At 53.0% G+C, this 17,883-nt stretch overlaps 3 non-coding genes across 3 annotated transcripts; all 3 read left to right on the forward strand.

Moving 5' to 3' along the window:
- The first annotated feature begins 4,736 nt into the window (after window positions 1-4,736).
- trnat-ugu (transfer RNA threonine (anticodon UGU)) lies at window positions 4,737-4,809 on the forward strand. Its single transcript has one exon. It is a non-coding gene; the product is annotated as a tRNA-Thr (tRNA).
- A 6,344-nt stretch (window positions 4,810-11,153) lies between these two features.
- On the forward strand, window positions 11,154-11,226 carry trnai-aau (transfer RNA isoleucine (anticodon AAU)). Its single transcript has one exon. It is a non-coding gene; the product is annotated as a tRNA-Ile (tRNA).
- Window positions 11,227-14,413: 3,187 nt separating this feature from the next.
- Window positions 14,414-14,486, forward strand: trnat-ugu (transfer RNA threonine (anticodon UGU)). The gene has a single exon. It is a non-coding gene; the product is annotated as a tRNA-Thr (tRNA).
- Window positions 14,487-17,883: the final 3,397 nt, after the last annotated feature.

The following is a 17,883-nucleotide window of genomic DNA, read 5'->3' on the forward strand; positions in this document are numbered from 1 at the left end:
GAGGATTCTATGAGGCTGCAGAGCGACTTGGATAGGTTAGGTGAGTGGGCAAATGCATGGCATGGCAGATGAAGTATAATGTGGATAAATGTGAGGTTATCCACTTTGGTGGTAAAAACAGAGAGACAGACTATTATCTGAATGGTGACAGATTAGGAAAAGGGCAGGTGCAAAGATACCTGGGTGTCATGGTAAATCAGTCATTGAAGGTTGGCATGCAGGTACAGCAGGCGGTTAAGAAAGCAAATGGCATGTTGGCCTTCATAGCGAGGGGATTTGAGTACAAGGGCAGGGAGGTGTTGCTACAATTGTACAGGGCCTTGGTGAGGCCACACCTGGAGTATTGTGTACAGTTTTGGTCTCCTAACCTGAGGAAGGACATTCTTGCTATTGAGGGAGTGCAGCGAAGGTTCACCAGACTGATTCCCGGGATGGTGGGACTGACCTATCAAGAAAGACTGGATCAACTGGGCTTGTATTCACTGGGGTTCAGAAGAATGAGAGGGGACCTCATAGAAACGTTTAAAATTCTGACGGGGTTAGACAGGTTAGATGCAGGAAGAATGTTCCCAATGTTGGGGAAGTCTAGAACCAGGGGTCACAGTCGAAGGATAAGGGGTAAGCAATTTAGGACCGAGATGAAGAGAAACGTCTTCACCCAGAGAGTGGTGAACCTGTGGAATTCTCTACCACAGAAAGTTGTTGAGGCCAATTCACTAAATATATTCAAAAAGGAGTTAGATGAAGTCCTTACTACTCGGGGAATCAAGGGGTATGGTGAGAAAGCAGGAATGGGGTACTGAAGTTGCATGTTCAGCCATGAACTCATTGAATGGCGGTGCAGGCTAGAAGGGCCGAATGGCCTACTCCTGCACCTATTTTCTATGTTTCTATGTTTCTCTATGTTTCTATGTTTCCTCCTGTCTCTCTCCCCATCCTCCGGTCTCTCTCTCAATCGCCTTCTCTCTCTCCCCTTTCCTTGCTATCTCTCCCCTCGCCTTCTCTCACCTCTCCACTTCCCCCTCTCTCTCTCCCCTTCCGCCCACTCCCTCCTCTCTTCCTTCACTCTCTCCCCATTCCCATCAGACTCTCCCCCTCCCCCTCTGGCCCATTCCCCACTCTCTCCCTTTCCCACCATCTTGCTTTCCCCGTCTCTCACTCATTCCTTTCTCTCACTCTCCCTTGCCTCACCTTCCCCACTCTCTCCACTCTCTCTCCCCTCCCCCTGTCTCTCCCCATCCCCCTGTCTCTCTTTCCCCTTCCTCTCTCACTTCCCCCTCTCGCTCTCAATCCTTCCACTCCCTCTTTTTCCTTCCCCTCTCTTTCCTATTCCTTTCCCTGTTGTCATCTGCAAATGTGGCTTAGTAGCTCAGGGGTTAGAGCACTAGACTTATAAACCAGGGGCTGCATGTTCAAATCTTAATGAGGCCTCCTCAAAATTAACCGTCAATTAACAAGGGTTTTAATTATAAATATTTAACAGCTCCAAGACTGACCCTGCAACAATATCCACTCTCTCTCTCCCTTTCCTCTACCCTTCCACTGTTGCTCAGTCCTTCCACTCTCCCTTTTCATTTTCTCCCCCACTTCTCTCTCTCCCCTCCCCTGTCTCCACTCTTCTCGCCCCCTCCCTCCTCCCTTTCTCTCCTTCCCTCGCTCTCAATCTCCCCTTCTCCTCTCTCTCTCCCCTTCCCCCTCTCTCTCACTCCTTCCACTCTCTCTTTTCCCTTCCCCTCTCTTTCCTGTGCCTTCCCCTGTGTATCCCTAAACAGGTGGCTCCATAGCTCAGCGGTTAGAGCACTGGTCTTGTAAACCAGGGGTCGTGAGACTGACCCGAGATCAAAAGGCTTTCCTGTTCTTGTCTCTCTCCCCTGTCGTCCCCTGACCCACCCTTTCCCTCTCTCCCGACTTTCCCCATCACTACACATTCTGCCTCTTTTTACTCGTTCCCGCTCTCTCCTTTTCCCCGCTACTTTTCTCACTCATTCCACTCTCTCCCCTTCCCTCATTCCCCACTCTTTCCCCTTCCACCTCTCTCACACATCTTCCTCTATTTACTGTTGCCTCTCTCTCCTCTACCCATTTTCTCCACTCTCTCTCTCTCTCCTTGCCCCCCTCTCTTTCCTTCCCCCCTCACTCTCATTCCCCTATATCTCCCCTTCCCCCCTCACCCTCTCCCGTTCCATCCCCTTCCCCCTCTTTCCCCTTCCACTGTCGCTCACTCCATCCCCTCTCCCGTTTAATGTTCTCCCCGACTCTCTCCCTCCCCTCCCCTGTCTCCACTCTTCTCGCCCCCCTCCCTCCTCCCTTTATCTCCTTCTCTCGCTCTCGCTCTCCCCTTTCCCATCAGACTCTCCCCCTCCCCCTCTGGCCCATTCCCCCCTCTCTCCCCCCTCTCTCCCCTTCTCCCTCTCTCTCCCCTTCCCCCCCACCTCTCTCCCCTTCCCCTCCCTCTCTTTCCCCTACCCCCCTCTCTCACTCCTTCCACTCTCTCTTCTGCCTTCCCCTCTCTTTCCTACTCCTTCCCCTATCATTTCTAGCGAAGGTGGCTGCATAGCTCAGGGGTTAGAGCACTAGTCTAATAAACCAGGGGTCATGGGTTCAAATCTCACTGGGGCCTAATTTAGTATTTAAATACCTGTCTCTTATTCCTCCCACTTTTCCATTTCCTTTCAGGTTCTCCCCCTTTCTCTGCCCTCCCCCCACTCTCTCACTTCTTTCCCCTTCCCCTCCTCTCTCTCACTACTTCCCCTCTCTTTTCCCTTTCCTTTCAGATTCTTCCCTTCTACCTCTCTCTCTCCTTCCCCTCTCTTTCCCTTCCCCATCTCTCTCCCTTTCCCCTTCCCCTCTCTCTTCCCTCTTTCCTACTCCTTCCCTTCTCTCTCCCCACCTCTCTCTCTCCCTGTCTCCCCTCCCCACCCCCTCCCTGTCACCCTTCCCCCCTTTCTCGCACTACTTACCCTCCCTCCTCTCACTCTCTTTTCCCTTTCTTCTCCCTCTCTCTCTCCTTCCCCTCTCTTTCCCTTCCCCATCTCTCTCCCTTTCCCCTTCCCCACTCCTTCCCTTCTTTCTCCCCTCCCCCTCCCCTCCCTGTCACCCTTCCCCCCTCTCTCTCACTCCTTCCCCTCTTTTCCCTTCCCCTTCACTTCTCTCCCCTCTCCCTGTCTCACTCCCCTTCTGCTCTCTCCTCTTTCTCACTCCTTCCCCCTCTCTTCCCTTAACCTCTCTTTCCCCATCCCTCTCTCTCTCCTCTCTCTTTCTCCTCATCTACCCTTCCCTCTCCCTCTCACTCCTTCACCACTCTCTTCCGTTCCTCTCTCTCTCTCCCCTTCCCTCTCTCCCTCACCCTTCCCTCTCTCCCTCACCCCTTCCACTCTCTCTTTTCCCTTCCCCTCTCTTTCCTGCTCCTCCCCTGTCATTTTTAGAGCAGCTGGCTCCATAGCGCAGGGGTTAAAGCAGTGGTTTGGTATAAGATCAAATATTAATGCGGCCTACACAAAGTTAATTCTGTATTTAAATTCGCCATCGGTTAACAAGGATATTAAACAGCTCCGAGACCGACCCTGGAACAACAGGTTCCCCTCTGTAACACTCTCTCTCTCCCGTTCTACATCTTTTTACCCCTCTCTCCCTTTCCCGCTATCTCGCTTTCCCCGCCTCTCATTCATTCCCCTCTCCCCACTTTCTCCTTCCCCCTCCCTCCCTTCCCACTCTCTTGCTCTCCACTTCCCTCTCTACTTTCATTCACTCCACACTCCTTCCCCCTCTCTCCTCTTCCCTCTCTCACTCCATCCACTCTCTCCCTCCCTCCACACACTCTCTCCCCCCTCCACACACTCTCTCCCCTTCCCCCCTCTTTCCTCTCCCCCTCTGTCTCTCCCCTTCCCCTCTCTCTTCCTCCCTGTCTCCCCTTTTCCCTCTCTCTCACTCCTTCCCCACTCTCTTCCCTTCTCCCTCTCTCTCACTCCTTCCCCATTCGCTCCCCTTCCCCTCTCTCTCTCTCCCCTTCCCCCTCTCTCTCACTCCTTCCACTCTCTCTTTTCCCTTCCCCTCTCTTTCCTGCTCCTTCCCGTGTATTCCCCGAAGTAGGTGGCTCTGTAGCTCAGGGGTTTGAGCACTAGTCTAGTAAATCAGGGGTGGTGAGTTCAAATCTCACTTGGGCCTACTCAAAATTAGTTCAGTGTTTTAGTTCATTGTCAATTAACAAGGGCTTTAATTATAAATATTAAACAGCTCCGAGACCGACCCTGGAACAACAGGTTCTCCTTTCCCGTCCTTTTCTTTTCCCCATCACGACACATTCTGTCTCTTTTCCCTTCCCCTTCCTCCTCCCTCATACATCTTCCTCTCTCTCAAACATTCCCTCTCTCTCCTCTGTCCATTTCCTCCTCTCTCTCTCTCTCTCTCCTCCCCCTTTCTCTCTCCTCTTCCCCCTCTCTCTCCCTTCCTCCCTCTCTCTCTCCTTCACTCACTCTCTCTCCTCTCCCTTTCCCCCCTTCACTCTCCACCCTTTCCCCTTCCCTCGGTATCTCTCCTCTTTCACCCTCTCCCCTCATCCCTTCCCCCTCTCTCTCCTTTCCCCCCTCTCTCTCTCCACCCCTATCTCACCCCTTCCCCCTCTCTCTTCCCTTCCCCCTCTCTCTCTCTCTCCCTTCCACTGTCTCTCACTCCTTCCACGCTCTCTTTTCCCTTCCCCTCTCTTTCCTTCTCCTTCCCCTGTATTTCTCAGAGCAGGTGACTCCATAGCTCAGGGGTTAGAGCACTGGTCTTGTAAACCAGGGGTTGTGGGTTCAAATCTCACTGGGGCCTTCACAAAATTTGCTCAGTATTTAAATTTATGTCAAATAACAAGGGCTTTAATTACAAATATTAAACAGCTCCGAGACTGACCCGAGATCAAAAGGCTTTCCTGTTCTTGTCTCTCTCCCCTGTCGTCCCCTGACCCGCCCTTTCCCTCTCTCCCGACTTTCCCCATCACTACACGTTCTGCCTCTTTTTACTCGTTCCCGCTCTCTCGTTTTCCCCGCTACTTTTCTTACTCATTCCACTCTCTCCCCTTCCCCACTCTCTCCCCTTCCCCACTCTCTCCCCTTCCCCACTCTCTCCCCTTCCCCACTCTCTCCCCTTCCCCACTCTCCCCCCCTCTCTCCCCTTCCCTCTCTACTTTCATTCTCTCCCCACTCCTTCGCCTCTCTCTCCTTCCTCGTCTATCTTACTTCTCTCCCCAACCCCTCTGTCCACTAACCACTCCTCCCCCTCTCTCCTCTTCTCTCTCTCACTCCATCCACTCTCTCCCTCTCTTCCACACACTCTCTCCCCTTACCCCCTCTTTCCTCTCCCCCTCTGTCTCTCCCCTTCCCCTCTCTCTTCCTCCCTTACTCCTTTTCCCCCTCCCTCTCTCACTCCTTCCCCACTCTCTCCCCTTCCCCTCTCTCTCTCCCCTTCCCCATCTCTCTCACTCCTTCCACTCTCTCTTTTCCCTTCCCCTTCCTCCTCCCTCATACATCTTCCTCTCTCTCAAACATTCCCTCTCTCTCCTCTGTCCATTTCCTCCTCTCTCTCTCTCTCTCTCTCTCCTCCCCCTTTCTCTCTCCTCTTCCCCCTCTCTCTCCCTTCCTCCCTCTCTCTCTCCTTCGCTCACTCTCTCTCCTCTCCCTTTCCCCCCTTCACCCTCAACCCTTTCCCCTTCCCTCGGTATCTCTCCCCTTTCACCCTCTCCCCTCTTCCCTTCCCCCTCTCTCTCCTTTCCCCCTCTCTCTCTCAACCCCTATCTCACCCCTTCCACCTCTCTCTTCCCTTCCCCCTCCCTCTCTCTCCCCTTCCACTGTCACTCACTCCTTCCCCTCTCCCTTTTCATTTTCTCCACCACTCTCTCCCTCCCCTCCCCTGTCTCCACTCTTCTCGCCCCCTCACAACTCCCTTTCTCTCCTTCCCTCGCTCTCGCTCTCCCCTTTCCCATCAGACTCTCCCCCTCCCCCTCTGGCCTATTCCCTCCTCTCTCACTTTCTCCCTCTTTCCTCTCCCCCTCCCTCTCTTTCTCCTCCCCCTCTCTCTCACTCCTTCCACTCTCTCTTTTCCCTTCCCCTCCCTTTCCTGCTCCTTCCCCTGTCTTTCTTAAAGCAGGTGGCTCCATAGCTCAGGGGTTAGAGCACTGGTCTAATAAACCAAGGGTCGTGGGCTTAAATCTCACTGGGGCCTAATTTAGTATTGAAGTACCTGTCTCTCATTCCTCCCACAATTTTCCCTTTTCTTTCAGGTTCTCCCCCTCTCTGCCCTCCCCCTCTCTCTCACTCACTCCTTCCCCCTCTCTCCCCTTAACATCTCTTTCCCCTTCCTCTCTTTCTCTCCCCTTCCCCTCCTCTCTCTCACTCTCTCTTCCCTCCCTCCTCTCTCTCTCTTTTCCCTTTCCTTTCAGATTCTTCCCTTACCCATCTCTCTCCCCTTCCCCTCCCTCTCTTTCCCCCTTCCCTCTTTCCTACTCCTTCCCTTCTCTCTCCCTCCTTCTACATTCTACATTCTCACCACCTCCCTCTCTCCCCTTCCCCTCCCTGTCTCCCCTTCCCCCTCTCCCTCACTCCTTCCTCTCTCTTCCCTTCCCCTTCACTTCTCTCCCCTCCCCCTGTCTCACTCCCCTTCTGCTCGCTCCTCTTCTTCACTCTTTCTCACTCCTTCCCCCTCTCTTCCCTTAACCTCTCTTTCCCCGTTACTCTCTTTCTCCGCTGCCCCTCTCTCTTTCTCCTAATCTATCCTTCCCTCTCTCTCTCACTCCTTCGCCACTCTCTCCCGTTCCTCTCCCTCTCTCGCCGCTTCGCCTCTCTCTCACTCCTTCCACTCTCGCTCTCCCCTTCCCCTCTCACTTCTGCCCTCTCTCCCCTTCCCCTCTCTGTCCTCCCCCTCTCTCTCTCACTCCTTTCCCCTCTCTCTTCCTCCCACTCCTTCCCCTCTCTCTCCCCACCCTCCACACACTGTCTTTCCATCCCCTCCCTTTCTTTCCCCACCTCCCTCTCTTCCTCTCTCTCTCCTCTTCCACCCATCTCTCCCCTTCCCCCTCTCTCTCACTCCTTCCACTCTCTCTTTTCCCTTCCACTCTCTTTCCTGCACCTTCCCCTGTTTTTTCCAGAGCAGGTGGCTCCAGAGCTCAGGAGTTAGAGCACTGGTCTAGTAAACCAGCGGTCATGAGTTCAAATCTCACTGGGGCCTACTCAAAGTTAGCTCAGTATTCAAATTAACAAGGGCTTTAATTATAAATATTAAACAGGTCCGAGACTGACCCGAGATCAAAAGGTTTCCTGTTCATGTCCCTCTCGTGCTTTCCCCATCACTACATATTCTACCTCATTTTACTCGTTCCCGCTCTCTCATTTTACTGGCTACTTTTCTCACTCATTCCCCACTCTCTCCCCTTCCCCACTCTCTCCCCTTCCCCTTCCACTCTCTCCCCCACCTCACTCTCTCCCCTTCCCCACTCTCTCCCCTTCCCCACTCTCTCTCCTTCCCCACTCTCTCCCCTTCCCCACTCTCTCCCCTTCCCCACTCTCTCTCCTTCCCCACTCTCTCCCCTTCCCCACTCTCTCCCCTTCCTCTCTCTCTCCCCTTCCCCTCTCTCTCCCCTTCCCCACCCTCTCCCCTTCCCCACTCTCTCCCCTTCCCCACTCTCTCCCCTTCCCCACTCTCTCTCCTTCCCCACTCTCTCCCCTTCCTCACTCTCTCCCCTTCCCCTCTCTCTCCCCCTCCCCACTCTCTCTCCTTCCTCACTCTCTCCCGTTCCCCTCCCACTCTTTCCCCTTCCCCCTCGCTCACACATCTTCCTCTGTCTCACCTGTTCCCTCTCTCTCCTCTACCCATTTTCTTCTCTCTCTCTCTCCTTCCCCTCTCTCTCTCCCCTTCCCCCTCTCTCTCTCCTCCCCCTATCTCACCCCTTCCCCCTGTCTCTCTCCCCTGGAGTATTGTGTACAGTTTTGATCTCCTAATCTGAAGAAGGACATTCTTGCTATTGAGGGAGTGCAGCGAAGGTTCACCAGACTGATTCCCGGGATGGTAGGACTGACCTATCAAGAAAGACTGGCTCAACTGGGCTTGTATTCACTGGAGTTCAGAAGAATGAGAGGAGATCTCATAGAAATGTTTAAAATTCTGATGGAACTGGACATGTTAGATGCAGGAAGAATGTTCCCAATGTTGGGGAAGTCTAGAACCAGGGGTCACAGTCGAAGGATAAGGGGTAAGCCATTTAGGACCGAGATGAGGAGAAACTCCTTCACCCAGAGAGTGGTGAACCTGTGGAATTCTCTACCACAGAAAGTTGTTGAGGCCAATTCACTAAATATATTCAAAAAGGAGTTAGATGTAGTCCTTACTACGAGGGGGATCGAGGTGTATGGAGAGAAAGCAGGAATGGGGCCCTGAAGTTGTATGTTCAGCCATGAACTCATTGAATGGCGGTGCAGGCTCGAAGGGCCGAATGGCCTACTCCTGCACCTATTTTCTATGTTTCTATGCTTCTATGTTTCCCTCACTCTCTCTCCCCTTCCTCCTGTCTCTCTTCCCTTCGCTCAAACTCTCTCCCCTCACCCTGTCTCTCTCCCCTTCCCTCGGTATCTCTCTCCTTCCCTCTCTCTCACCCCTTCCCCTTCCTCTCTCCTTTAATCTCTCTCTCTCCCCTTCCCCCACTCTCTCTCTCTCCCCTTCCACTGTCGCACATGCCTTCCCCTCTCCCTTTTAATTTTCTCCCCCATTCTCTCCCTCTCCTCCCCTCGTCTCGCCCCATCCCTCCTCCCTTTCTCTCCTTCCCTCGCTCTCGCTCTCCCCTTTCCCATCAGACTCTCCCCCTCCCACTCTGGCCCATTCCCCCTCTCTCCCCTTCTCCCGCTCTCCCCACTTTCCCCGCTATTCCCGCTCTCTCTCACTCCTTCCACTCGCTCTTTTCCTTTCCCCTCTCTTTCCTGCTCCTTCCCCTGCCTTTCTCAGAGCAGGTGGCTCCATAGCTCAGGGGTTCGAGCACTGGTCTAGTAAACCAAGGGTCGTAGGTTCAAATCTCACTGGGGCCTTCACAAAATTAGCTCAGTATTTAAATTTATGTCAGTTAACAAGGGCTTCAATTGCAAATATTGAACAGCTCCGAGACTGACCCGAGATCAAAAGGCTTTCCTGTTCTTGTCTCTCTCCCCTATCGTCCCCTTTCCCTCTCTCCCTACTTTCCCCATCACTACACATTCTGCCTCTTTTTACTCGTTCCCGCTCTCTCGTTTTCACCGCTACTTTTCTTACTCATTCCACTCTCTCTCCTTCGCACTCTCTCCCCTTCCCCTCTCTCTCCCCTTCCCCACTCTCTCCCTCATTCCCCACTCTCTCCCCTTCCCCACTCTCTCCCCTTCCCCTCTCTCTCCCCTTCCCCACTCTCTCCCCTTCCCCTCTCTCCCCTTCCCCACTCTCTCCCCTTCCCCACTCTCTCCCCTTCCCCACTCTCTCCCCTTCCCCTCTCTCTTTCCTTCCCCGCCTCTCTCCCCTTCCCTCTCTACTTTCATTCTCTCCCCACTCCTTCCCCTCTCTCTCCTTCTTCGTCTATCTTACTTCTCTCCCCAACCCCTCTGTCCACTAACCACTCCTCCCCCCTCTCTCCTCTTCCCTCTCTCACTCCATCCACTCTCTCCCTCCCTTCCACACACTCTCTCCCCTTACCCCCTCTTTCCTCTCCCCCTCTGTCTCTCCCCTTCCCCTCTCTCTTCCTCCCTTACTCCTTTTCCCCCTCCCTCTCTCACTCCTTCCCCACTCTCTCCCCTTCCCCTCTCTCTCTCCCCTTCCCCCTCTCTCTCACTCCTTCCACTCTCTCTTTTCCCTGCTCCACTCTGTCCTGCTCCTTCCCCTGTTCTTCCCGAAGCAAGTGGCTCCATAGCTCAGGGGTTAGAGCACTGGTCTAGTAAACCAGGGGTCGTGAGTTAAAATCTCAGAGAGCCCTACTCAAAATTAGCTCAATATTTAAATTCACCGTCAATTAACAAAGGCTATAAATATAAAACAGCTCTGAGACCAACCCTGAAAGAAAAGTCTATCCTGTTCTCCTTTCGTCACTTTCCCCATCACTACACATTCTGCCTCTTTCCCGCTCTCTCGCTTTCCCCGTTTCTCTTTATCACTCATTGCCCTCTCTCTCCCCTTCCCCCTCTCTCTCCCCTTCCCCCTCTCTCTCCCCTTCCGCTCTATCCCCCCTTCCCCACTCTCTCCCTTTCCCCTCCCTCTCTTTCCCCTTCCCCCTCTCTCTCACATCTTCCTCTCTCTCATCCATTCCCTCTTTCTTCTCTCCCCTTCCCACTCCCTCTCCCTCCCCCCCTCTCCCCTTCCCTCACCTTCTCTCCCCTTCCTCCTTCCCCTTCCCTTTCTCTCTCCCCTTCCCCGCTTCTCTCTCTCTCCTCTCCCGCCCCTTCCGCCCCCCTCTCTCCCATTCACCGCATTCTCACTCCTTCGCCACTTTATCTAACTCCCTCCCTCCCTCTCTTTCCCCTCCCCGCCTCTCTCACTCCCCTTCTCCTCTCTCTTCCTCCCTGTCCCCAGGGGTCGTGAGTTCAAATCTCACTGGGGCCTACTCAAAATTAGTTCAGTATTTAAATTCACCGTCAATTAACAAGGGCTTTAATTATAAATATTAAACAGCTGTGAGACTGACCCTGGAACAACAGGCTCCCCTCACACCCTTCCCCCTCTCCTCTTCTCGTCTCTCTTACACTCTCTCTCCCCTTCCAAATCTCTCTCTCCCTTCCCCCTCACAACCCGTTCTACATCTTTTTACCCCTCTCTCCCTTTCCCACTATCTCGCTTTACCCGTCTCTCACTCATTCCCCTCTCCCCCCTTCCCCCTCCCTCGCCTCACCCTCTCTCCTTCCCCCTCTCTCCTTCCCTTCTCTACTTTCATTCTTTCCTCACTCCTTCCCTCTCTCTCCCCCGCCCCCTCTCTTTTCCTCTCTCCTCACTCTTACTCCTTCTGCTCTTGCTCCCTTCCCATCCCTCTCTCTCCCATACTCCTCTCTCTTCCTCCTGTCTCATCTTCCTTCTCTCACTCCATTCGCTCTCTCCCCTTCCCCCTCTCTCACTCGTTCCACTCTCTCTTTTCCCTTCCCCCTCTCTTTCCTGCTCCTTCTCCTGTATTTCCCAGAACATGTGGCTCCATATCTCAGGGGTGAGAGCACTGGTCTAATAATCCAGTGTTCGTGGGTTCAAATCTCACTGGGGCCAATTTAGTATTTAAATATCTGTGTGTTATTCCTCCCACCGGCTCTCTCTCTCTCCTTTCAGATTCTTTCCCTTTGCCATCTCTTTCCCCTTCCCCTTCCCTCTTTCCTACTCCTTCCCTTCTCTCTCCCCCCTTCAACATTCTCCCCACCTCCCCTACCCTTCTGCTCTCTTCTCTTCTTCACTCTTTCTCACTCCTTCCCCCTCTCGTCCCGTTACTCTCTCTCTCCGCTGCCCCTCTCTCTTTCTCCTAATCTATCCTTCCCCCACTCTCTCCCGTTCCTTCCACTCTCGCTCTCCTCTGCCCTGTCTCTCTTTCCTGCTCCTTCCCCTGTCATCATTAACGCAGATGGCTCCATATCTCAGGGGTCAGAACACAGGTCTTGTAAACCAGGGATTGTGGGTTCAAATTTAACTGGGGCCAACTCAAACTTAGTTTAGTATTTAAATATGCATCTCTCATTTCTGGCACTCTCTTCTGCCTCTGCCTTTTCACTTTCGCTCTCACTTTTCCCTTTCCTTTCAGACTCCCCCCTTCTCCCTCTCTCTCTCTCTCTCTCCGCTTCCCCTATTTTTCCCTCTCCTTGCTCTCCCTCCCACCCCCCGCTCTCTCTCTCCCCATCATAAAAGGTTTATAAAACAACATCACTTTGTTCACAGTACTTGTAGCAGCACTTGTGTGCTGAGAGATTTGCTTAGTATTGTCACTGGTGGCAATAAACGCCTGGGCTATCGCTATGGCCTTACTCAAGGTTGGGGTCTCTACAGTCAAAAGTTTGCGAAGTACAGTTTCGTGGCCAATGCCAAGTACAAAGAAGTCCTTGAGCATGTGCTCCAAATGTCCTTCAAAATTTGCAATGTCCTGCAAGGCCCCTTAGCTCGGTGACATAGCTTGTCACTTCCTGGCCTTCAGACCTCTCGTACGTGTAGAACCGATACCTCGCCATCAGAATACTTTCCTTCGGGTTCCGATGCTCCCGGACCAGTGTGCACAACTCATCGTACGATTTCTCTGTGGGTTTCGCTGGAGCAAGCAGGTTTTTCATGAGGCCATACGTTGGTGCCCTGCAAACGGTGAGGAGAATCGCCCTTCGTTTGGCAGCGTTCGTTTCTCCTTCCATCTCGTTGGCCACGAAGTATTGGTCGAGTCGCTCCACGAAGGTTTCCCAATCATCTCCCTCCGAAAATTTCTCCAGGATGCCCGCTGTTCTCTGCATCGTTGGGTTCATCATCTGTATCTCGTCGCCAGTTGTTGTGTATGAATAAAGTGTCTGACCAGATACTGTGGGCTCAAAGCAAAGTGTGACCTTAGTCTTTTATTACAGGTCTCCAGAGTGCCTCTCCAGCCTGTGAGGCCTCCTTAAGTACAGGTGCTCCCAAGTGACTGTGGGATCCCTTGGGACTCCAGGGGATGAGCCCTCTGGTGGTTACACAAGGTATTTGCAGATTTACATATATAACACCCATCATGACCCGCTCGACATCTTTTTACCCCTCTCTCCCTTTCCCACCATCTTGCTTTCCCCGTCTCTCACTCATTCCCCTCTCTCACTCTCTCCCGTCTCCCGCTCCTCACCCTCTCACCTTCCCCCCTCTCCCTCTCTCCCCGACCCACTCTCTCCACCCTCTCTCCCCTTCTCTCTCTCCCCTCCCCCTTTCTCTCCCCATCCCCCTGTCTCTCTTTTCCCATCCCCTCTCTTTCCTATTCCTTCTACTTTATGTCCCAGAGCAGGTGGCTCCATAGCTCAGGGACTAGAACAGTGGTCTTGTAAACCAGCGGTCGTGATTTCAAATCTCATGTGGGCTGACTCAAAGTTAGTTTAGCATTTAAATTTGCTGTCAATTAAGAAAGGATTTAATTATAAATATTAAACAGATCTCAGACTCACCCTGGAACAACAGACTTCTTGTCTCTCTCCCCTTTGAAATCTCTCTCTCCCTTCCCCATCACAGCCTGTTGTACATCTTTTTACCCCTCTCTCCCTTTCCCACTCTCTCACTTTCCCCATCTCTCACACATTCACCTCTCCATCCTTCCCCCTCCCTTGCCTCACCCTTTCTCCTTCCCCCTCCCCTCTCTCTCTCTCTCCTTCCCCTCTCTCTTCCCATCCCCTCTCTTGCTCTCCCCTTCCCTCTCTACTTTCATTCTATCCCCACTCCTTCCCCTCTCTCTCCTTCCTCATCGATCTTACTTCTCTCCCCAACCCCTCTGTCCGCTAACCACTCCTACCCCCTCTCTCCCCTTCCCTCTCTCACTCCATCCACTCTCTCCCTCCCTTCCCCACACTCTCTCCCCTTCCTTCTCTCACTCCATCCACTCTCTCCCTCCCTTCCACACACTATCTCCCCTTCCCCCCTCTTTCCTTTCCCCCTCTGTCTCTCCCCTTCCCTCTTTCTTCCTCCCTGTCTCCCCTTCCCCTCTCTCTCTCTCTCCCCTTCTCCTCTCTCTCACTCCTTCCACTCTCTCTTTTCCCTTCACCTCTCTTTCCTGCTCCTTCCCCTGTTTTTTTACAGAGAAGCTGGTTCCATATCTCAGTGGTTCGAGCACTTGTCTCGTAAACCAGGGGTCGCGGTGTTCAAGTCTCACTGGGGCCTCCTCAAAATTAGCTCAGTATTTAAATTCACCCTCAATTAACAAGGGCTTTAATTATAAATATTCAACAGCTCCAAGACCGAACCTGGAACAAAAGACTCTCCTCTTTTCCCTTCTCCCTCTCTCCCTGCTTTCGCCATCACTGCACATTCTGCCTCTTTTTACTCATTTCCGCGCTCTCGCTTTCTCCGTTTCTCTTTATCACTCATTCCCCCTTCTCTCCCCCTCCCGTTCCCCCCTCGCTCCCCCTCCCTCTCCCTCCCCTTCCCCACTCTCCCCCCTTCCCCACTCTCTCCCCTTCCCCTCCCTCTCTCTCCCCTCCCCCCTCTCTCACTCCTTTCCCTTTCTCTCCCCTTCCGCTCTCTCCCCTCCCCCTCTATCCCATGCCTTCCCCTCTCTCTTCCCCCCTTCCACACTCTCTCTCTCCATCTCCTTCCTTTCTTTCTCCACCTCCTTCTCTTCTTTGCTGTCTCCCTTCCCCTCTCCCTCACTCCCACCACTCTCTCTTTTCCCTTCCCCCTCTCTCTCACTCCTTCCAGTCTCTCTTTTCCCTTCCCCTTTCTTCCCTGCTCCTTCCCTGTCTTTCCCATAGCAGGTGGTTCCATAGCTCAGGGGTTAGCGCAATGGTCTTGTAAACCAGCGGTCGTGAGTTCAAATCTCACTGGGGCCTAACTTTGTATTTAAATACCTGTCTCTCATTGCTCCCACTCTTTTCCCTTTCCTTTCAGGTTCTCCCCCTCTCTCTGCCCTCCCCCCCAATTCTATCTCTCACTCCTTCTCCCTCTCTTTCCCCTCCCTCTCTCTCACTCTCTCTTCCCTCCCTCCTCTCTCTCTCCTTTCCCTTTCCTTTCAGATTCATCCCTTCTCCCTCTCTTTCCCTTCCCCATCTCTCTCCCTTTCCCCTTCCCCTCTCTCTTCTCTCATTCCTACTCCTTCCCTTTTCTCTCCTCTACATTCTCCCCGCCTCCCCCTCTCTCTCACTCCTTTCCCTCTCTTCCCTTCCCCTTCACTTCTCTCCCCTCCCCCTGTCTCACTCCCCTTCTGCTCTCTCCCCTTCTTCACTCTTTCTCACTCCTTCCCCCTCTCTTCCCTTAACCTCTCTTTCCTCTTCCTTCTCTCTCCCCTCTTCCCCTCTCTCTCACTCCTTCCACTCTCGCTCTCCCGTTCTCCTCTCACTCCCCTTCCCCTCTCTCTCACTCTCGCTCTCCCATTCCCCTCTCTGTTCCTCCCTGTCTCCCTTCCCCTCTCTTTCCTGCTCCTTCCCCTTTCCCTTTCTTCCTTATATTAGGTGGCTCCATAGCTCAGGGGTTAAAGCACTGGTCTTGTAAACCAGGGGTCTTGGGTTTATATCTCACTGGGGCCTGCTCAACATTAGTTTAGTATTTAAATATGCATCTCTCTTTTCTGCCGCTGACTTTTCATTTTCCCTCTCTCTCCTCACTCTCTCTTTTCCCTTTCCTTTCAGACTCCCCCCTTCTCCCTCTCTCTCTATTTTTCTCTCCCCTTCCCCTCTTTTTCCCTCCCCTTGCCCTCCCTCCCCACCCCCACACTCTCTCTCCCCCCATCATAAAAGGTTTATAAAACAACATCACTTTGTTCACAGTACTTGTAGCAGCACTTGTGTGCTGAGAGATTTGCTTAGTATTGTTCCTGGTGGCAATAAACGCCTGGACTATCGCTGTGGCCTTACTCAAGGTTGGGTTCTCTACAGACAAAAGTTTGCGAAGTACAGTTTCGTGGCCAATGCCAAGTACAAAGAAGTCCTTGAGCATGTGCTCCAAATGTCCTTCAAAATTTGCAATGTCCTGCAAGGCCCCTTAGCTCGGTGACATAGCTTGCCACTTCCTGGCCTTCAGACCTTTTGTACGTGTAGAACCGATACCTCGCCATCAGAACACTTTCCTTCGGGTTCCGATGCTCCCGGACCAGTGTGCACAACTCATCGTACGATTTCTCTGTGGGTTTCGCTGGAGCAAGCAGGTTTTTCATGAGGCCATACGTTGGTGCCCTGCAAACGGTGAGGAGAATCGCCCTTCGTTTGGCAGCGTTCGTTTCTCCTTCCATCTCGTTGGCCACGAAGTATTGGTCGAGTCGCTCCACGAAGGTTTCCCAATCATCTCCCTCCGAAAATTTCTCCAGGTTGCCCACTGTTCTCTGCATCGTTGGGTTCATCATCTGTATCTCGTCGCCAGTTGTGGTGTATGAATAAAGAGTCTGACCAGATACTGCGGGCTCAAAGCAAAGTGTGACCTTAGTCTTTAATTGCAGGTCTCCAGAGTGCCTCTCCAGCCTGTGAGGCCTCCTTAAGTACGGGTGCCCCCAAGGGATTGTGGGATCCCTTGGGACTTCAGGGGATGAGCCCTCTGGTGGTTATACAAGGTATTTGCAGATTTACATATATAACACCCATCATGACCCATTCTACATCTTTTTACCCCTCTCTCACTTTCCCACCATCTTGCTTTCCCCGTCTCTCACTCATTCCCCTCTCTCACTCTCTCCCATCACCCTCGCCTCACCCTCTCACCTTCCCCCCTCTCCCTCTCTCCCCGACCCACTCTCTCCACCCTCTCTCCTCTTCTCTCTTTCCCCTCCCCCTTTCTCTCCCCATCCCCCTGTCTCTCTTTTCCCATCCCCTCTCTTTCCTACTCCTTCTACTTTATGTCCCAGAGCAGGTGACTCCATAGCTCAGGGGCTAGAACAGTGGTCTTATAAACCAGGGGTTGTGAGTTCAAATCTCCTGTGGGCTGACTCAAAGTTAATTTAGCATTTAAATTTGCTGTCAATTAAGAAAGGATTATAAATATTAAACAGATCTCAGACAAACCCTGGAACAACAGGCTTCTTGTCTCTCTCCCCTTTGAAATCTGTCTCTCCTTTCGCCATCACAGCTTGTTTTACATCTTTTTACCCCTCTCTCCCTTTCCCACTCTCTCGCTTTCCCCGTCTCTCACTCATTCCCCTCTCCATCCTTCCCCCTCCCTTGCCTCACCCTTTCTCCTTCCCCCTCCCCTCTCTCTCTCCTCCCCCTCTCTCTTCCCTTCCCCTCTCTTGCTCTCCCCTTCTCTCTCTACTTTCATTCTCTCCCCACTCCTTCCCCTCTCTCGCCTTCCTCATCTATCTTACTTCTCTCCCCAACCCCTCTGTCCGCTAACCACTCCTTCCCCCTCTCTCCCCTTCCCACTCTCACTCCATCCACTCTCTCCCTCCCTTCCCCACACTCTCTCCCCTTCCTTCTCTCACTCCATCCACTCTCTCCCTCCCTTTCACACACTCTCTCCCCTTCCCCCTCTTTCCTTTCCCCCTCTGTCTCTCCCCTTCCGTCTCTCTTCCTCCCTGTCTCCCCTTCCCCCTCTCTCTCCCCTTCCACTCTCTCTCACTCCATCCACTCTCTCCCTCCCTTCCCCATACTCTCTCCCCTTCCTTCTCTCACTCCATCCACTCTCTCCCTCCCTTCCACACACTCTCTCCCCTTCCCCCCTCTTTCCTTTCCCCCTCTGTCTCTCCCCTTCCCTCTCTCTTCCTCCCTGTCTCCCCTTCCCCCTCTCTCTCCCCTTCCACTCTCTCTCACTCCTTCCACTCTCTCTTTTCCCTTCACCTCTCTTTCCTGCTCCTTCCCCTGTTTTTTTACAGAGAAGCTGGTTCCATATCTCAGGGGTTCGAGCACTTGTCTCGTAAACCAGGGGTCGCGGTGTTCAAGTCTCACTGGGGCCTCCTCAAAATTAGCTCAGTATTTAAATTCACCCTCAATTAACAAGGGCTTTAATATAAATATTCAACAGCTCCAAGACCGAACCTGGAACAAAAGACTCTCCTCTTTTCCCTTCTCCCTCTCTCCCTGCTTTCGCCATCACTGCACATTCTGCCTCTTTTGACTCATTCCCGCGCTCTCCTTCCTTCTCCGTTTCTCTTTATCACTCAATCCCCCCTCTCTCCCCCTCCCCTTCCCCCCTCGCTCCCCCCTCCCTCTCCCTCCCCTTCCCCACTCTCCCCCCCCCCTTCCCCACTCTCTCCCCTTCCCCTCCCTCTCTCTCCCCTTCCCTCTCTCTCACTCCTTCCCCTTTCTC

The sequence above is a fragment of the Pristiophorus japonicus genome, unplaced genomic scaffold (assembly GCF_044704955.1).
Source record: "Pristiophorus japonicus isolate sPriJap1 unplaced genomic scaffold, sPriJap1.hap1 HAP1_SCAFFOLD_221, whole genome shotgun sequence".
NCBI classification, from domain to species: domain Eukaryota; kingdom Metazoa; phylum Chordata; class Chondrichthyes; family Pristiophoridae; genus Pristiophorus; species Pristiophorus japonicus.